We start from the raw sequence: 19,154 nt of genomic DNA on the forward strand, positions 1-19,154 counted from the left end.
TATAGATTAATTGGGAATACTGCGATAGATCGAGAATACCAGCGAGCCTCTTAGTTCCCTATGGTTTTATTATTTAGTATTATGGGGTGCTAATTCGTCTCGCTATTGATTAATTCGGATTTTCACGCGATTAATTATATTGGCTCGCGCAAGCGCAGTACGGTTTTGTAACAGCTGTTTGATCACGCGCTAACCGCGTGATCACGGTTCGCGAGAATTTCGCGGCTGTCGCGACAGTTCGCGTTGCCACGGCAACGCGTCTGGCGTCGTTAAAAGTGACGTTCGCCTGCGCGCAATTTTCGACGGACGTTACAATCAGTTATAATTAATTATAGAAGTTTTACGTTATGTTATCAAAGCTCGATGATAAAGTTTATTTACCGAGTCAAATTAAATATTATGTTAAAAATAGAATTAAGTTAAGTTAATTTGCGAAAATACGCGGCCAATGGGCTAAGCGGAAGCAATTTTCATTTATTTTATTAATCATCGAGCGTTAGAGACCAATCAGAGGTCGATCGTACTGAAAAGTAGAATTGTTTAATTTTGAAAGATTATTGAATTTGTGTATTGAAGCAGCATCAAGCGCTAAGCGAAAATAAGTATGTCAGACAAATAGACAAAAAGATCATTAGTTTAGCTGAAGAGCGCTGGACCAATCAGAGGTCTTCATTTCAATTAAGGGCCGAGCGCCAATCATAACGCTGCATATAACGATTAGTAGATGAACGCGAAAAGAGGACGCGGAAACTAAAAACGTAGGGTCAAAAGTGCGACGCGAAAGAACAATGTAACGTTTAGTATACGCGAATATTATACCGGGTGTCCAAATGGGACAGTTGATGAGATGGCGACAGAATCAAAATTAAACCGCGAGACGGCATAAACTAAGAACGTCGAGGCAAATAATAGTAAGAACGAAAGACAATAGCGTTCGAGATAAATTTATCATATACCGGGTGTTCAAGAAACTCAGTCGTTCGGAGTAGAAACGAGGAGTTCAAAGAATCTAACTACGTCAAGTGGCACAGGAACAAAATCGAAGAAGAACCGCGTTTGAACCAAAATTATACTATACCGGGTGTCCCAGTAAATCGGTTGTCGGCAGCGAAACTTAAGGCAGTTAAAAAAAACGAAACGTTAAGAAGTTCAGGGTGAAAAAGGAAAATGATTAACGTTTGAAATCAATTTGTGATATACCGGGTGTCCATAAAACACAGGTGCCGGGACGAGAAATTTGCGAAATCAGAAAACGCGAAACGACAAGGTAGGCGGGAACAGATGCCGATAACGATACTAAAGATAAAAAAATTATTACTTACCGGGTGTCCAAGAAAGACGCGAGGCGCTAGAATTAAGTTTATACAATGCGTGCGGTAAAATAAGTTTAAGTTAAGCTAGTCAGAATAATAAATACCTACCTCAAAGCCGGAGGATCGAAAGAACTCATCCGAAGAAATGTACCTGAAAGAGAAATAATGTCATTAATTTAAGATTAAATATAAATATACATATACTTACCTGCTGGACGGTGAACCAAAGAAAGTTTATCGTTGATCGTTGATATGTACGAGATACCTGGAATAAAAAGAATTTTATGTAATAAAACTCGATATATATATATATATATATATATATATATACACATGTATGCGATAGCGAGGAAAGCGAACGCGGAAGCGCAGCATATGAGCGGAGCGCTATGATTGAGAACCAAAGAGGGAGAAACGCGGGTTATATAAGCGCGTGCGGAGCGAGAAGTCGGAGTCGTCGGGTGAGTCGAGTCCGTCCAGAGACAGAGTAGAGTCGAGTCTACGAGTCTTAGTCTTAACCACCCACTTGCGTGGAGTATCGTGATAGGTGCTCACGCGAAGCACATAGCGTAATGCTCAGCGGCTTTTCAAAAGTGGGAGACTTACTCCAATATATTCACACTATTATCATGTATACACAAATTTAAATATACTTTTATATGGTGGTATTTACAAATTTCATGTTGTCAATATAAATTACCCATCCCTGTACGATAAGCTCTACGGATGCGATGGTGCATTGACCTTCTCCTTTGGAGGTAAAAAGGAGTGGCGACCGAATAAAGGCCGGTAAACGGGACCGGATTACATACCGGAGAATGTGATTCGACTACAACATATCTTTCGTGATGTGAATCAACTTAACGGTTGCTTTTTTCGCTTCAATGGTTGGTTATGTTCGGCAACATAACTTTTGGGACACCCGGTATAACTTGACATTCGCGTTATCGTCATTACATGCCTTCTATGATGTAAATCAACTTAACGGTTGGCTTTTCTCTTTTCATAGATTCGTTTTGTCTCCCTACGATATTTCGTAGATACCCGGTATAACTAAATAATTTCAAACGCTATCCACGCTTATCTTTCACTCAATTACCGATTTTAACGGTTTACTTTTTATCATTATCGCGTTACTTTAGTATCGCGCCTAAAACTCGTCAACACTCGATATAATGCCGAATCTCTAACTTTCACCATTACGTATCTCTTACGTTCAAATCAATCATGACGGTTCATTTTTCCGAAACCTTTTACTTTAATAATTCAAACTATCGAAAGTTCTTAATTAACAATTAAACATTTAATTCTTGAACACTTATCCCGACTCTCGGGTCTGAATTTTACTTGCGCTATCGCGTAAACTATTTATTTCAACGATATTGTGTCTCTCATGACACCCTTAATCTATGTAAATTTAATAATAGCAACAATAGTAATGATACTAACATATGCTTAATTCTAACAACTTAATTGATAATTTTGAACTCAGGATCCTTTATTCTGACAATACATATTATAGTAAAATATTTAACTCGCTCGTCTTTTATTTTCTCGTTAATGTCCGTAAACAAACCTTTGTTGTCACCCTCTCCGGTGAAGTCCGAGGTTGTATCCGGGACCTAGCTTCCGGTTGCATTTGCCTGCCAAAGTCGACTCAGTCGCTATGTGGCTGAAGCGACTTTCCATCTTCCTGGGACGCGTCCTTCGGTTGCCTCCCTGGGTCGTTTGTCTTCTGCTTGGCTACGAAGCGCCCCTTGTCCTTGGCTGGTTCCTGCGCGTCTTTCGCCTGATTGGACATCCTTCTCGTTTCATCCGGTGCTCTCGGCTCTTCCGGGTCGCTTTTATTTTCTCTTGATTCGCACCTTCTAGTCTTTCCTACACGATGTCATACGTCGACGATCGTCTTCGGGCCTGGTCGTCACTCTCGGTCTCTCGTGACGGGCTGCGGAAGTTTCCCGGTCTTTTTCGTACTGCCTCGGACAACGAGGAACTCGGCCTCGACCACTGGTCCGATTTTTCGTACTGCTCTAATTGGCTCTCCCACTCGGCCCAAATGCTCGTTGCCACGGGGTTGTCCGTGCTTCCGTGAATGCCTGGCGTCGATTCGCCTCTCGTCTCAATTAAATTGCCAACGGACTGTTCTCGTCGACCTCGAAGTTGACTTCTTCTCCGTCTCCGTTTGACTTTGTCGCTCCGCTCGGTCCTGGTGTGGCTATATCGGCGTACGTCTCCGTTTGGTACCCGATCGTCATTCGCAGTACTTGCTCGCTTTTCACCATAGCTGCGGTCGTGCTAATGACGTCGGCGATATTCTGGAAGGTTACCTCCAGGTCTTCGTCGTTACTCTCCTCCATCAGTACCATAGCGATGTTTGCTGGTCGCCAGGTTTCCGTCTGCTCCGGCGGATCCCCTTGTTCCTGTTCGTTCGGTGTCATTGTCCGGTCTTTCATTGCTCGTTCGTGCATCTGTTGCCCCGTTGTACTCGCGCTCTCGGGAGAAACTACCCCCGATGCCGTTTCGTTTGCCATAACATCACGTTGCATCATGATCTCACTTGCCGGTGTCGCACCCTCGTTCGGCGTATCCGGCACTTTCGACGTGTCTGTCACCATTCCTTCTGTTACTAACTGTTCGTTTTCAATCATTTCGCGCATCATTAAACTTTCGATCGTGTCGTTTTTAAATTTAACTGAAATGTCCAATTGTTTGTTTTTAAGTCTCTCTCGCGCACTGTCTTTGACAATTAGCATAATAGCTACACTGCCCAATGTCTCGTTTGTGTCACTCATTACCATCGGCATCACTTGCGATGTGCAATCTACACCCGTTTCCATCTCGTCTAACGCCTTGAGTGCTATCTTCAATTGGTCCTATACTTCGCTCACTGGCTCGTTCTTGCGCTTCCTGCGTCCTTCTGAGCTCCGCTAACTTTTCTTGCGCCAATTTCACGTTTTCGACGCGGCTTTTGTACGCCCGTTCTCTTTCTATACGTTCATCAATTTCTTTCGCAACGCTCTCTTCCAGCTCCTCGAGCGTCATCTCTGCCCTCGATTCCGGCGCCTTACGCCCCTTACTTCTCTCCATCCTTTACCTTCTCTGGTCGATTTGATCGTTCTTCTTATCCGGTATCTTTGTCTTGCTCTTCACAATATCGCGTAATCGCGTATTCGCTCTTTTCGTGAACATCGATATACGATGTGCACTCCGTGCTTTCCTCTGCAGGACTAAGCTGCGTACGTGCTCGTCCTTCGCCTTATCGCTCCTCGCAACGTTCCCCTCAATTAGTTCGGTGTTATTGTATAATTCTTCGAATCCTCGATCGTCAGCGTTGATAATTGCTTCGCGCTTTCTCTCTATTTGCGTCTTTTTTACCGCGGCTTTTTCCTTTGGTTCTCGAGTCTGTCGGCTACGTCCGACGTCTCACTCCCCTTCGTCTCTCTTCACAATCTTTACCCTCTCGCTTTCTCTTAACTCTATGCTCACTTTCCGTTCGATCGCTCTATCTGCGCGTGTCCTTACTGCTATTGGCCCTTCGACATCTTCTTCCTCCTCATCAGTGGTAAGTACGTACCTTCTTTCCTTTCTCACGTGATTAATATTTTCTTGTTTCTTTTGTAGGTGCCGTTGCATTATCAATTGGTTCCATGGCTTCGTTCTGACTGACGTCATCGCTCCCTTCGGTAAGTATTTTTGTTCCTTGGTAAGTATTCGTTTATCCTCTTGTGTCTCTTCAACATTTCTTTCATTTCCGCCCTCCAATGTGGTTCTTGCTTTAGGTTCGCCATCTTGATTTTTGCCCTTCACCATTATCTTCGGAACTAATCGTTCGATTTGAAAAATTCCTTCTACGCTATCCTCAGATTGGCCCTCCGATTCACGTTCTGCGTCTTGACCTTTGATCTTCACCGTTATCTCCGGAACTAACCGTTCGATCGTGTTGAGTCCTTTTGCATTATTTTCAGAATCTTCTCGCGACTCTGATTCTTCGTTGTGATCCAGTTCGTACGGTCGGTTCGTTTTTTCCAAACGCGTACTTGGCGTTTGCCCTCTTTCGTTTCTGCTTCCTTTCTGGTACGTTTGTTTAAACTTCGTTCTGTTTAACCTTATTAAATACGGATTCTTACTTTTTACTAATTCATTTGACTTTTCAGCAAGCCCTTTGACTTTTGTCACACCACTCTGGCTTACGCTCGGTCTAGATTGCGTTTCATTCTCTTCCTTCGTCAAATCTATCAAACTCATCGTGATCGATGCTATTCGCGGCTTCGCCTCGAATCTCTCTCTAAGTCGCGCCTCTCTATGTGGCCTCAATTGCCTTGAATTGTACACTCCGATCGATCTTTCGTCCAGATCTTCCACTTCGTATGCGTTTCTCCGCACTACATGTCTGATTCTGTACGGTCCTCCGTAAACTAAGTGTATTTTTTTCGTTAATCGGCGATTCGCGTCCGATCTTCGGTGCATCTTACACCAAACCATATCTCCTACAGGATACTCCGGTGCTGTTGTCGTCTTCTGAAATTGCCTAAGCCTCTTCTGCGCTGCTAGCCTTAAGTTCTCTCTCGCCCTTATAATTCTTTCCTCGCGCGTCTGTCCGCGTGCTTCGTTTGATTTCAAACTCGGATGAATATTCAATTGTATATCTCCGTCTCTGTGCAATACGTCCGGTGCGTATCCTGTACTCGCATGTTCCGTCGCATTAATAACCGTTTCCAGTCTCGGAATTATTCGACTCCATGTATAATGTCGTTCGCTCGCGTACATGCGAATCACTCGTCCGACTTCTCTCATGACTCTCTCAACTGGATTTGACTGGGTTATAGGGCGTTGTTTTCACTACTTGAAATCCGCTTTCTCGCGCGAATTGCGTCCATCTCGGCGTATTAAATTGCCCTCCGTTGTCGGTAAGAATAGTTTGTGGCACTCCCACTTCCGGGAAATATCGCTCCCATAGAATATCGATAATGGTCTCCAACGTCTGATTATTCATCGGATATAATTTGGTAAATTTACTAAAGTGATCCATGGCTACTAACAAATATTTATCGCCCTCTCTTGTTCTCGGCAACGGTCCGAATATGTCTAGATATATCTTCGTTCTCGGTTCATCTGGTAACTCGTAATATTGTTGTCCTTCCGTGGCCCTTGAATAATATTTGGTCGCTAAGCATACGTGACATGAGGCTACAACGTCACGTGCCATCCTCTCGACATCAAATGCATAAAAGTATTTCTTCATAAAACTTATATTCTTCTCGGTTCCAAAATGAAGTAATAGTCGATGAACTTGGCGAGTGATTTTCCATGTCACCTCTCTTGGCAACGCCACTCTCCTGGTTCGTTGTCATTCTTCACCCAGTATAATCTGTCTCTTAAATACACGTTTTCGGGATCGTCCCTCGCTGCTTCGGTCAATTGATTGTCCCGCTCTTGCGCTGCTTGAATTATCGGTATCCATTCCTCGGTATTTAAGCCGTCCGTTACATTTTGAACTACTGCTATTCGCGCCTCCGTTTCTCTTTCAATCGTCGCGCCTGTCATCATTCTTGATAAGGCGTCTGCTTGCGTATTCTTCCTTCCCTCAATATGTACGATTTCGAGTTCGAATTCTTGTAAAAAACTGAACCATCTCGCGATTCTGCTGTTGTTAGCTACATATGTCTCCAAAAATTTCAATGCACGATGATCCGTGTTAACGCGCACATGGCGTCCCATTAACATCGTATGCCACTTAGGCAATGCCTATACGATTGCTAAACATTCCAACTCCGTTACAGTGTAATTGAGCTCGGCTCCCTTTACGCTTCTACTCGCATATGCTACCGTATACTCCTTTTCGTCGTCTTCACGGTACCGGTACAACCTTGCACCCAGTCCATCTTTTGATGCATCCACGTACATACCGAATTTGTATCCCGGCTGAATAAGGTAGAGATCGCCCGCTTGTTCGAACGCTCTCTTGACCTCCTCAAACGCCTTGTGTTCCGTGTTTGTTCATATGAATCGAACGTTCTTCCGTAAGAGTCTCTCGATTGGTCTAGTCCATCTAGCCAAGTTATCTACGAATCTACGGTCCCAGTTTACCAGTCCTAGAAACGCTTGTACTTGTTTCTTCGTCGTGGGCGGTTCAAAATTCCTTATAGTCCTCTCCGTGTCTTCGTTTATTTCCGCTTTAATGTGGCTAAATTTGTGGCCCAAAAATAAAATTTCGCTTCTTAAAAATTCACATTTTTCTCTATTCAACTTAAATCCTGTCTTTTGCAATTTTCCTAGTACCTCTTGTATGTCGTCCAAATGTTCCTCCAACGTTTCCGATGCAATCAACACATCATCTAAATAAACGATAACTCTTTCCGTATACTGATCGTCCAATGCTAGATTCATCGCTCGTGTGAACGACGCGCCTGCCGTTTTCAGACCAAACGGCATACGATTAAACACGTATGTCTGTTCTTTGAACAAAAATCTTGTATATTGCTTCGATTCTTCCTCCAATGGAATTTGCCAAAACGCGTTAGATATGTCTAACGTGGTGAAATATCTCTTGCTACCAATTTCTCTAAAAACTTCGTCTATCATCGGCGGTTGCGCATGGTCGTTTGACATGTGTTTATTTAACTCTCGCGCGTCAAGACATATTCTTATATCTCCGTTTTTCTTCACTACGACGACAAGTGGATTAATGTACTGCGTAGCTCGCTTCGATTCCACTCTCCTCCAAATTTCGCAAATATGTCGCTATCGCATTCCGGTGTTTCTCTGGTATCAGGTATGTTTTCTTCTTGTACGGTGCCATCGTTGTAATTTCAATTTGGTGAGCGTAGTATCCTACGCATCCAGTGCTCCCGTCAAACATCTCGTTTCTCTCTTTTATTTCCTCAAGTCTCGCTTCCGCTTGTTCCATAGTGATTAACGGCTATGCACGTTTCTCGTTCCTCTTATCCGTCAAATATATACTCGAGCTTGGCTCCACATTTCACCGATATTCGCATTTTCGTTAAAAAGTCAATACCTAATATAGCCTCATATGCCATTCTTTCGATGATATAAAATTCATGCTCACAATTTCTCTCTTCGAATACGAATGTTACCTTCACTTTATTCGCAATGATAGATCCTTTTTCGGAAAATGCTCGTCCGATCGAAAACTTTCGAATCGGCACAATGCTCATTTTAACGTCCTTCTTGACCAATCTGTCGTATACCGCCTTCGTCACTGCTGAAATCTGTGCTCCCGTGTCGACTCATGCTTTTATCTTCACTTTTGTAAGCGTCAATTGAACAATCGGCATCGCCGGCCTCTTAACCTCGACTCTCTGCTCCTGCGTCATTTCCTCCGTTAAATCGTCCATAATACGTTTCAACCTCAATATATTTATTTTGCTAAATTGCGCCTTTGCGCTCGGATCCATTATCATTGTCGCCAATTGATTTCTGGCTGCTTCATTACTCTTCTCTTCGTTCCGGCCCTCCTTCGGCCTAGCTCCCTGCTTCACGTAATCATTTCTTCTCTCTCTAGCGTCGTTTCTCTTCGATGCCTCCTCTTCGTATTTCTTCATTTGCCTGTGCTCATAACTATGGTACGGCTGTCGCCTGTCATTACCACTCTTATAATTTCCATAATTTCCATAATTTCCATACTGTCTCGGTGCCTCGAAACGATATGCTTCTCTCGTATCCTTGTAATTCATTCATATTCAATCTTTTCTATCATTCATTCTCGGTGATATTCTTCTAATTTCCGGTCTGATCGGTATTCCTGATACTGTCTTTTTCGCTTCGGCGTCATTTCGCCTACCCTCTGATGTATTTCTTCTCGCTTGAGTCCTCTCCGAATCTATACTTGTTAATAACTTCGCCAAATCTTTGAAATTACTTACAGTCGTCGCGCGTATCTATCTCGCATAGTTTTGCCAAAATAGTATAACCTATCTTTCTCCTCTACGTATTCATAATCTGCCGTCTTCTCAAATCTTTGCAGAAAACGCATTGGATTCTGTTTATCGTGTCTACCAAGAAATTTCAAATCTTCAAATGGATTCTTCAGCCATCCGCCTCGTGGTAATCGCATTCCTGGTTGCTCCACTTCCTGCATGATTCGCTTGTCTTCTTCCATTTCATGCAAGCTCCTCTCCTCTTCTCGCTTATCTTCATCGCTCCAAACGTCTATTAATTTCTCCTCGTTTCGTGACGTGGGTCTACTCTTTGGCCTTGCCTCCTTCTTCGCTCTATCCCAACGCTTGTTCACGGTCTCTTCTTTCTTCATTCTTGTCTCCAACTCCGCTAATCGATCCATCATCGTCATTACTGCTCGATCCGTGAGGGTCTTCGCCTCTCCGTCTTTAATTTCCGCCACTCTGCTTCTTTTCTCCGTCGCGATTCTACTCTCGCTAACCCTAATAATCTTCTCAAAGTTTTTTTATTCGCGCCATCACTGCTGCTAACGCATTATTAACGCTAGTCGCGTTATCGCTCGCGTGTATCTGCTCCGTTGTCAATCTATTATATTCTATTCGCTCCATCGATGATTCCGATGCGCTCTTCCTCGTATCTCTCGACTCCGTCGTTAATATTTCTTCCAATGGTGTCTGTCGAACCAAATTCGAGTTCGACGCGACCTCGCGTACCTTACACTACGCATCGCGCCTTTCTTCCTCGTGGACGTATGCTGTACACTAGCCATAGGCATTACCCTTAACACTTTCTAGCGAATTTCATTACGTACTGTAAACGTCAATAATCGAAATTTAAATTTCTAACAATCGCGGTTTATTCTACTTCTGTTATCAACACGAATTTCTATACTCACGGCTCTATCTATTCGTTTGACTTCGTAGCACTAACTTTCGACTCTCTTTGTCTAATATCAACTAACGCTTTACTCGCCACTTGTCCTTGAGCAACTTGTTTTTCTCGCGCACTCGCGACCTTGTTGTTTCGCAAAACAGCCGGTTGGTTTTCCGCACACACGCACTCTCTTACCGTAGACCTCGTGATCGTTCGCGTTATCGCAGGCACTGTTCACGTGATTTACTATCACGCTGTTTACGACGCGATGTATCCTCTTGACCTCTAATCGTTATCCCTCACGGATCTCGCATACTTTCTTGAATCTTTTAATTTCTTGAATACTTTATCTTCTCAAATACTTTTAATTTTTCATGCGATAACTTTGCCCTTACGGCCCAAAATTATCTCCTCGTCTACGCGACAATTTGTTATCCTACTACCGTTTAGATATATCGTTATAGTAAAGAGGTGGATCTCTAATCGATTACTCATCGTTGTGACCTCGTAAAATCTGTATCTGATCGACCTTATCATCTCTCCGCTCTGTCTGCCTCATCACCGTGTAATCCGCTTAGTGCTCCTCTGTTCGGTGCTGCATTCATCTGATTTATCACGAATTACACCACTTATACGTTCTTGCGTGTCACTACCTACTTCACCATCCGTGAAATTCTGTCACTATGCACTTTGTTCTCCGTGAAGTCCAGACTCTACACACTTCGTTCTCAGTGAAGTCCAGTCCCTACACACTTCGTTCTCCGTGAAGTCCTGTCTCTACACATTTCGTTCTCCGTGAAGTCCTGTCACGGTCGCCATTTCGAAGAGATTATCGGTCGTTGAGCCTTGACCTGGTTGCTCCTTATGGTTACTCAATCGGTCGACTGCAGGTTTTTGTATACTTCAGGCAGTATAGAGAGGGACTTTTGTTGCGGAAATCCTCTGTAACCGAACATGCCGTTCTTGCACGATACTTACGGTCCCTTTTTGCCAATCTGGCTACGGTCGCCACTCCTTTTGACCTCCAAAGGAGAAGGATTCGCTTTTCTACTCCTGTAGAATATTGACTTGCGGCTCGCCTTCCTTGCACGTCCGCATACGCTCGATAAGACGGGAACGGAAAGGTCGTGGTGAAATAAATACTCTTGTCACTCTACTTATTTGTAAGAAATTCATCAACCATTTATTGAACGTCTGTAGATTATTATTGTTCTTACACTTGTCTTGGTATCGGTTAGATAATTGCGCTCTGTTTCGCAAAAGTCGTTAAATCTCACGCGTCTCGATCTCTAGCAATATTGAGCTCGCACGTTACCACCTTTTTATCTCACTCACACTCACACATACATGCTTACTCCGGTATCGGCGCGGCCCGTATTCTATCTCTATCACTCGGCTCGCATTACGATTCAACCGATGGAATTAATCCAACATCCACTTTTACTCACATATCCTGGAGTTGGGATTAATCGACATCACTCGCGGCCAATGCACTCTTTTTTATTCGCGGCGATCACGCGTTGAGCGTACGTAACTTCCGGCCGGTATCCGTTCGTTAATCTCCCGTGCTCCGTTATCGCTCTCTGCTACGAATGTGTAACGCTATTACTATCGATTAAAATCGCTGGCGACTGCTGTCCCCAGACTTTTTATTTCCGGCGTAACTGCTCTTTGCGACTGACTATTCGCGACTCTCGGCCAGATGCCTACTCGCGTTATTGGTGGCGACTCCTGACTGCTCTTAATGGCCAACTTCGAATAGCCTCGATTTCGCTTGCGCGCCCACCTTTACAGCCGCGCGCTTTCCCCTACCAAGACGCTCGCATATCGTCGTTTAGGGATGGGCGATGTTGGAAAAAAGATCGATGCTAAATTAATCGAAGTTTGAATCCATCGATGTTGGGTAATCTATTATTTCTCAAAAATATCGATTAATCGGTTATTTTAAAAGAAGTATTTTTTAATTGTAGAAATGACTTTATAAGAGATGATTTTATAAAGGAATAACGCAAATTAATGAATACATTTTATTTTATTTTTGTCTTTCTCTCTCTCTCTCTCTCTCTCTCCCTCTGATAAAATAATTTCTCAGGTTTCAGTTTTCCGAAATGCGGTGCACTTGTAGGTTGATGCTGAAACTATAAATAATTTTCAGAAAAATTATATTATTGTTGCTAATGCATGCTTTTACAACAAACCATAAATGCAGACATTGTTTAATGAACGTATAGTATTTTGGTTAAAGGAAATAATATGTTTTCAAGGAAATAGTTCAAGATGGAAAGTTCTGTTTAATTGGAAGTAATGCATACATAACATTTTCAACTATTTTACATACGCATCTTACACAATACGCAATTAAACATTTAAATAAAATAAATATTTGTAAACCAAGGGATAATCTTAATAAAACATATAATAAATCTCACTTTCAATAAGAAGAATAAACAAATTAAAAGCAAAAATAAACAAAACAGAACAGACAAGTATCAAAATCACAGTACAGTACAAAATCACAGAGTAGAGACAAGTAAAATCATTCCATTGTGATTTGTGACACGACCTTATTAGATGAAAAATAATTTTTTTTAAAAATACCGATGTTTAACATAAAAAGACATAAAAAATCGATGCGTCGATGCATCGCTGAGAAGAACATCGAGTGGATTAATCGATTATTCGAAAAAAACTATCGACCATTTCGATTAATCGGCAAACATCGCCCATCCCTATCGTCGTTCGCTTCGCGCGCTCTCCGCGCTCGCATCGCTAGTCATGCTCATTTATCCATTTCCTACATTTTAACGTAGAATTTATATCTTTTTATTTGATTTTCACTTTATCTTCTGGTACAACACAGGATGTGAGGACGTTGCTGAATTCGTCTCCCGCTGGAATTACAGGTAAGTACGTTAATTCTATATATACATGTCGCTTACCCCCTTTCAGGTTTGTCCCCCTTAACTATTTAAAACGTACATGTAAGTATTTACCAGGGGGTCTATCACGAAAATCGAATGTGGTGAATATGTCAGAAATGAGTGCTATTCGGTATCACGTTAATTGTTACATGGTGAAAATGTCAGAATTATAACGCGTCACTTTTTGACAAGTCTTTCGATGGCGATAGAGTGAGATTGAGTTGCGAAAGCCAATAAGAAGCAAGATTACCATTGACGTGAATATTTATAAAGCAGTCAATTTTAAACATGGCGAATATAGCAATGTGTGCTATTCTCGAAGAAGAAGAAAGAGTACACATGGAAGAAAAACGCGCTCTGAAATTAAAATGGCGTTTTTTAAGGGATGTGAGCAATCCTTTTTCTACCCCTGAAAATGAATTTCGGCAAATGTACAGGTATGTATATCTATATAATGTAATGAATTTTGAGGTTATATGTATATATTTTTATAAAAGTAAATAATAAAGGATAGGATATAATATAATAATAATAAAAATAAATTAAAGGTTAAGCCGGGAGTGTGCAAGGAATTTAATAGAACAACTGGAACCATATATGGAAAATGTGGTAAATGCTACTGCAATTCCATTACATCTAAATGTAAGAATAGTTTGTGTATACAGATTTCTAAATGTGTATCTCTTATAATACTCAACATTGATAGAGAGAGCATACAATAGTTTTTGAATTATTTAAATTCAGTATGACTATATTAATATTTTATTTAAATGTTGTAGGTACTTGCAGCCCTTAATTTCTTTGCAAGTGGTTCATACCAAAAGCGAGTTGGAAAAAGTGACGATACATCGATGAGTCAAGCGTCAGTCAGTGGTGCGATTCGTCGTACTGCTAATGCATTACAACGCCTTATGAATCGATGGGTGCAATTTCCAATTTCAGAGGAAAGCAAGCAACAAATTAAAGAAAAGTAGTATCCCACATAATTCCAGATCTATTATTATACTATATGTAATATATAAAAATGTATAAAGTACATGTACAATGATAATTATAAAAATATCATTCCAGATTTTGAGCAACATATCAATTCCCTGGCGTTATCGGAGTTATTGATGGGACGCATATTGCGGTAGTTCCACCAAACCAAGAACGGGAACATTTATATATATAAATAGGAAATTATATCATTCTCTAAATGTTCTATTAGTAAGTAGAAATCAAGTTATGTAACAATAATTTCATCATATACAATATATAGTAAGATGTAAAAAGTGATTTATGAAATGAAGGTATGCGATTTCGAAATGAAAATAAGAACGATTAATGCCTTGAACGGTGGTAGAACTCACGACGCAAGAGTTTTCCGGGCATCGCAGTTATATGATAACCTTAACACTATGACTGTCAACGGAGAAAAGGGATCTTGGATCTTAGGTACGTATAGAATCATAATAAAACTATTGAATGCATATATTACGATATAATACAATAAAGGTTCATTATTGTATACTTCTTCTTTAGGTGATTCTGGGTACCCTTTGATGTCTAATTTAAAGACTCTGAAATTACACGAACCTGAAGGAAGTCCATCAGCAAGATATACAGAACACCATGTCCGAGCAAGATCAACCATTGAAAGATGTATTGGGTTGTGGAAAGGAAGATGGAGATGCTTACGAAAAGATCGGACACTGCATTACACCCCTGAAAAAGCTGGTTAAAATTTTTTTTTATTTTAATTATATAAATGCTTCATTTACCTGTGTCGTAATTGGCTATCTTGTAAAGAATTAAAAAAGAATTAATATAATTTTTTTGTAATGAAATAGGATTTTTTGAATTATATTTTTAAGAAGTAGTCAGATTAAGCATGATATCCTCCTTAGTAAAACATATCAGATTGATAGAAATTATTATGGATATTAGTTTTTACAATTTTTACAAATATTTGTTTGCTACAGTTGTGATTATTAATGCTTGCGCAGTACTGCACAATATTTGTATTCTAGTGGAAGTTGCCGGAGGCAATGGAAGACTTTTATTTGGACGAAATTGATATAGATCATAATCGCGCAAATCAGGAAAGATTTAATGACGTCCAAAACGTTCCTGTTACAGGTCATAATGTGTGAGAACAGATTATTCGGACTTATTTTTTTAATAATAATAATTAGCATTATGTAGTCGTTGACTACAATTTCTATTTTTATATATTTTCTATAAATTTCTATTTTTATATTATTTTACAAATTGAATATAAGTGTATTTTTTTTCATCACGTTCCATTTCAAATACATAAATGAAGTTATGGTAAAAGGTATAGAGTAATAAACGTTGTAACAAGTGGTGTATTAACAACATATAAAAATAAATAGAAACATAAAACCTTAACTCTATTTCATTATTATGCAACATTGTTCCCCTCTACACAATGTATCTATTGTAAACATTTATGCAGTATTACGAGTTTATATTCAATAACAACTTAAATATTTGCATAACTTAAGTGCATATAAAATATTGCATTATATAAAAAAAAACAAAAAAAATCACATTCCTTAAAAGTAACACTTTGGTATATAATTTTGGTATAAGTAAAGTAACGCTCTTTATAATTAAAAAGTTTCATAGAGTTGATTAACTTTCTGCATCAATTGCTGCATAATTTCAAGTTTTTTTTCTTTTAAATTAATAACTGTGTTCTCCCATTCTTTTTGCTCTTTCCATCTTGGTTGTTGGTCTTCATGTTGCTTCTTCATGAACTGCAACTGTTGCACAGCTATTTCTGCAGCAGTGTGAGGTCCATGTCCTGAAATTCGTCAACACCTTATATGAACAAGCATACTATACTTTCTAAAAAATAACATAAATTTGTAACAAATATCACAATATTTCATACAAAAAATATACCATGATTATGGTGTTTTATTGGAATCTATAATTATTATTATTTATCATGTAATAAAGTTTATAAATTCCAGAAAAATACCACAATTATAGTGTAGTTTTCTTAACTGTTTACACAGTTTTATTTAATATTTTTGCAACTATATTACAACGGCTGTAATATCTTTCTGTTAGTAGGTGCTACTACTTGTTTATTACATTCATATGCAATAATATACATATATTGAAGTTTACAAGCCTCAGAAATACCTTTATATTGAATGTTTTCTTTATTACATCGGTTTTTTCCCCAAGACCTCTGCTTGTCGAGAGTTATTTCGTTAATTTGTGGAATATTCAACGAATGTGCACCATTATCTGATTGTTGTCGCATATTCTGAGATTCCGAAGTAGGTATACGATGTGATGCGGGAGAAATTTGGTGTGATGGTAGTAGAGAAAAATGTGATGTCAGTGGAATGAATATCTGAAGGAAGTGGATAATGAGGTGGCGAATGTGACGGATGATTGCGACTGAGATGATGAATGTGATGGAAGTGGAGACTGTGAGATCGAGTGTGGAGAATGAGGACGTTGTGGTGAATGCGATGGAAGTGGATACTGTGAGATCGAGTGTGGAAAATGAGGACGTTGTGGTGAATGCGATGGAAGTGGAGAGTAAGATGATTTCGATGAATGATGCCTTGATGGTGGTGAATGTGATGAAAGCGGAGAATGCTGTAACTGTAAAATTAAAAATAAATTGAGAGAAGCTATTAGAGTAATACTAATGCATATAAATTCAGGTTTCTGCAATCACTAAAAGTATAACAAATATATGTCGAGTATTGTTTTAAAACTTATATTTTACTATTATATATTACTTATATATTACTTGTATTTAAAAACTTCATAATAATCGTATTTCTGAAGTATATAGCTAAAGCTTTTGTAATCACATCAAGAAAGTTCAGAAATAAATGTATTAAAGATTTACGTACATCAAAATTAGAAGAAGTACTAGTTTCAGAAGAAGTTGTTTTCATCTTCTTATTAATAGAAGTGTTTTGATATGCTGATATGTTCTGTGTGTGTGTTTTTCATGTAAGTTTTGTTATTGTCTATCGTCAAAGGAATCGATTCGAATGTACTACTAAAACCACCTTGGACACCATGCAATCCAGCTGTTTCATCGGTTAGAATCATAAGCAGTTCTTCTCCTAGTGGCCCAAGACAAACTTCTTTTGGTGGTCCACCTCCTGTTCCTTGCATGTGCCTCCTTTGATCAGCTTTTTTTTTCAAAACAGCACTTTTCCAATCTCTCCAACACTACAAATATGTTAATGTACATTCAAAAAGTAAATATAAATATTAATTGTTACTGTAACTTTATATACCTTAACCCATTCGTTTGGTTTTTTATCGGTCCTTTTCCTGAGCAGTTTAAAATGTTAGCAATGTTGTCCCACATTGTATTCTTGAATGAAAAAAATAAAATAAATTACGTTACAATTTTGCTAAAAAATATGTTACAATGTGCATGCTTTTCCAAGAATTCTCAAAGAAATGGATCTGAAAATTCTGGTCAGTTCTCTACACATTTTGTGAGCATTTTTCTATATCAAAACGTCATTTCACATTTATGAATTTTCACAGAATTAAAAAATGTTTATACATTATTATTTATACTCTTTGTTAGCGATTAACTTTAGATGACATTAATTGCAACACTATGATTAAAGGCCTATCCAGACAAACTTGCATAATCGCATAAACATATTGCATAAGAAAACGGATCAATCTATTTCCTTAAGAAAACAAAGCTAAAATAGTAAGTATACACATTTAATTACTCGACCATCCCTAATAGAAAGTGTTATGATTTATATTCATCAGATTCTTTCCAACAAAAGTGCTAGCAATAATAATTTTTACGTAAATAAGCGTTTTTCGCTGCTCAACTTTTTGTTTTCACTTTTGTTTTTCGCTTCTTCCTGTCCTTGGCGATACTATATATTTCAGTTATATAATAAATCATTCTCGTTGTTTGTTCGCAATTTTTTTATTTCCACTACTATTGCGCTTACTTAGGGCCTCAGACAAATTTGCATAATTGCATAAACATATTGATAAGGAAATTGATTGGTCTATGAGCAAATGCATAAGGAAATAGATTGATCCATTTCCTTATGCATTTGCTCATAGACCAATCAATTTCCTTATCAATATGTTTATGCAATTATGCAAATTTGTCTGAGGCCCTAAGTAAGCGCAATAGTAGTGGAAATAAAAAAATTGCGAACAAACAACGAGAATGATTTATTATATAACTGAAATATATAGTATCGCCAAGGACAGGAAGAAGCGAAAAACAAAAGTGAAAACAAAAAGTTGAGCAGCGAAAAACGCTTATTTACGTAAAAATTATTATTGCTAGCACTTTTGTTGGAAAGAATCTGATGAATATAAATCATAACACTTTCTATTAGGGATGGTCGAGTAATTAAATGTGTATACTTACTATTTTAGCTTTGTTTTCTCCACTTGAGCGGAGTCTTCCTCGAGCAAATTCTACATTATCGGACATATACTTTAAAAGCATTTCTTTTTGAGCAACGGTGACATTCATCTTGAACAAATATATTTCTGTAATAAATAATAACATTCAGTCAAGTTCTGAAATATATTTATTTATGAATAAATGTATCACTTTGCAAAAGTTGATGAAACAGTATAGTGAGGTTATATTTATCTTAGGGCTGAATAAGTTTTCAGGATGTCTTTATATTTTTAAAACAGTCTTGGACTATTGTGTGCAATTTGGGAATTGTATTTGTAATATAGTATATATCTATTTAGTTTTATTATTATAAAATATCGAAACTTACATTAATATAAATATATAAGACCGAAATCCTTAATGCGGTACACACATATCACTTACACATTCATAGAAATGTGTAAAACTGTAAAATTCGACATAACTAGTGTGGTTACTTCGCATTTTCACCCGTGAGCTACGTGATTCGGTGAGAATTCTCACGTGAGATCAAAGTGCGAAAATGTTAAATGCGAACCGAAAATTCGTGATAGGCCCCCAGGTATGTAAATATGAAACCGGAATTTTTTAATAGAAAATACACGTTTATTGCATGGAAATGATAAAAAATATTTTATTCTAAGTATTGCCCATCGCTAGATATACATTTTTTCCACCTGTCTGACAATTTGTGGATGCCAC

At 38.9% G+C, this 19,154-nt stretch overlaps 1 long non-coding RNA gene across 1 annotated transcript; it reads left to right on the forward strand.

Moving 5' to 3' along the window:
- Positions 1-13,331: 13,331 nt before the first annotated feature.
- On the forward strand, positions 13,332-14,149 carry LOC108760385 (uncharacterized). Its single transcript, XR_001940082.1, has 3 exons — positions 13,332-13,461; positions 13,804-13,994; positions 14,096-14,149. It is a non-coding gene; the product is annotated as an uncharacterized LOC108760385 (long non-coding RNA).
- The last annotated feature ends 5,005 nt before the right edge of the window (positions 14,150-19,154 follow it).

Source organism: Trachymyrmex cornetzi, unplaced genomic scaffold, assembly GCF_001594075.2.
Source record: "Trachymyrmex cornetzi isolate Tcor2-1 unplaced genomic scaffold, Tcor1.1 scaffold1079, whole genome shotgun sequence".
NCBI classification, from domain to species: Eukaryota; Metazoa; Arthropoda; class Insecta; order Hymenoptera; family Formicidae; genus Trachymyrmex; species Trachymyrmex cornetzi.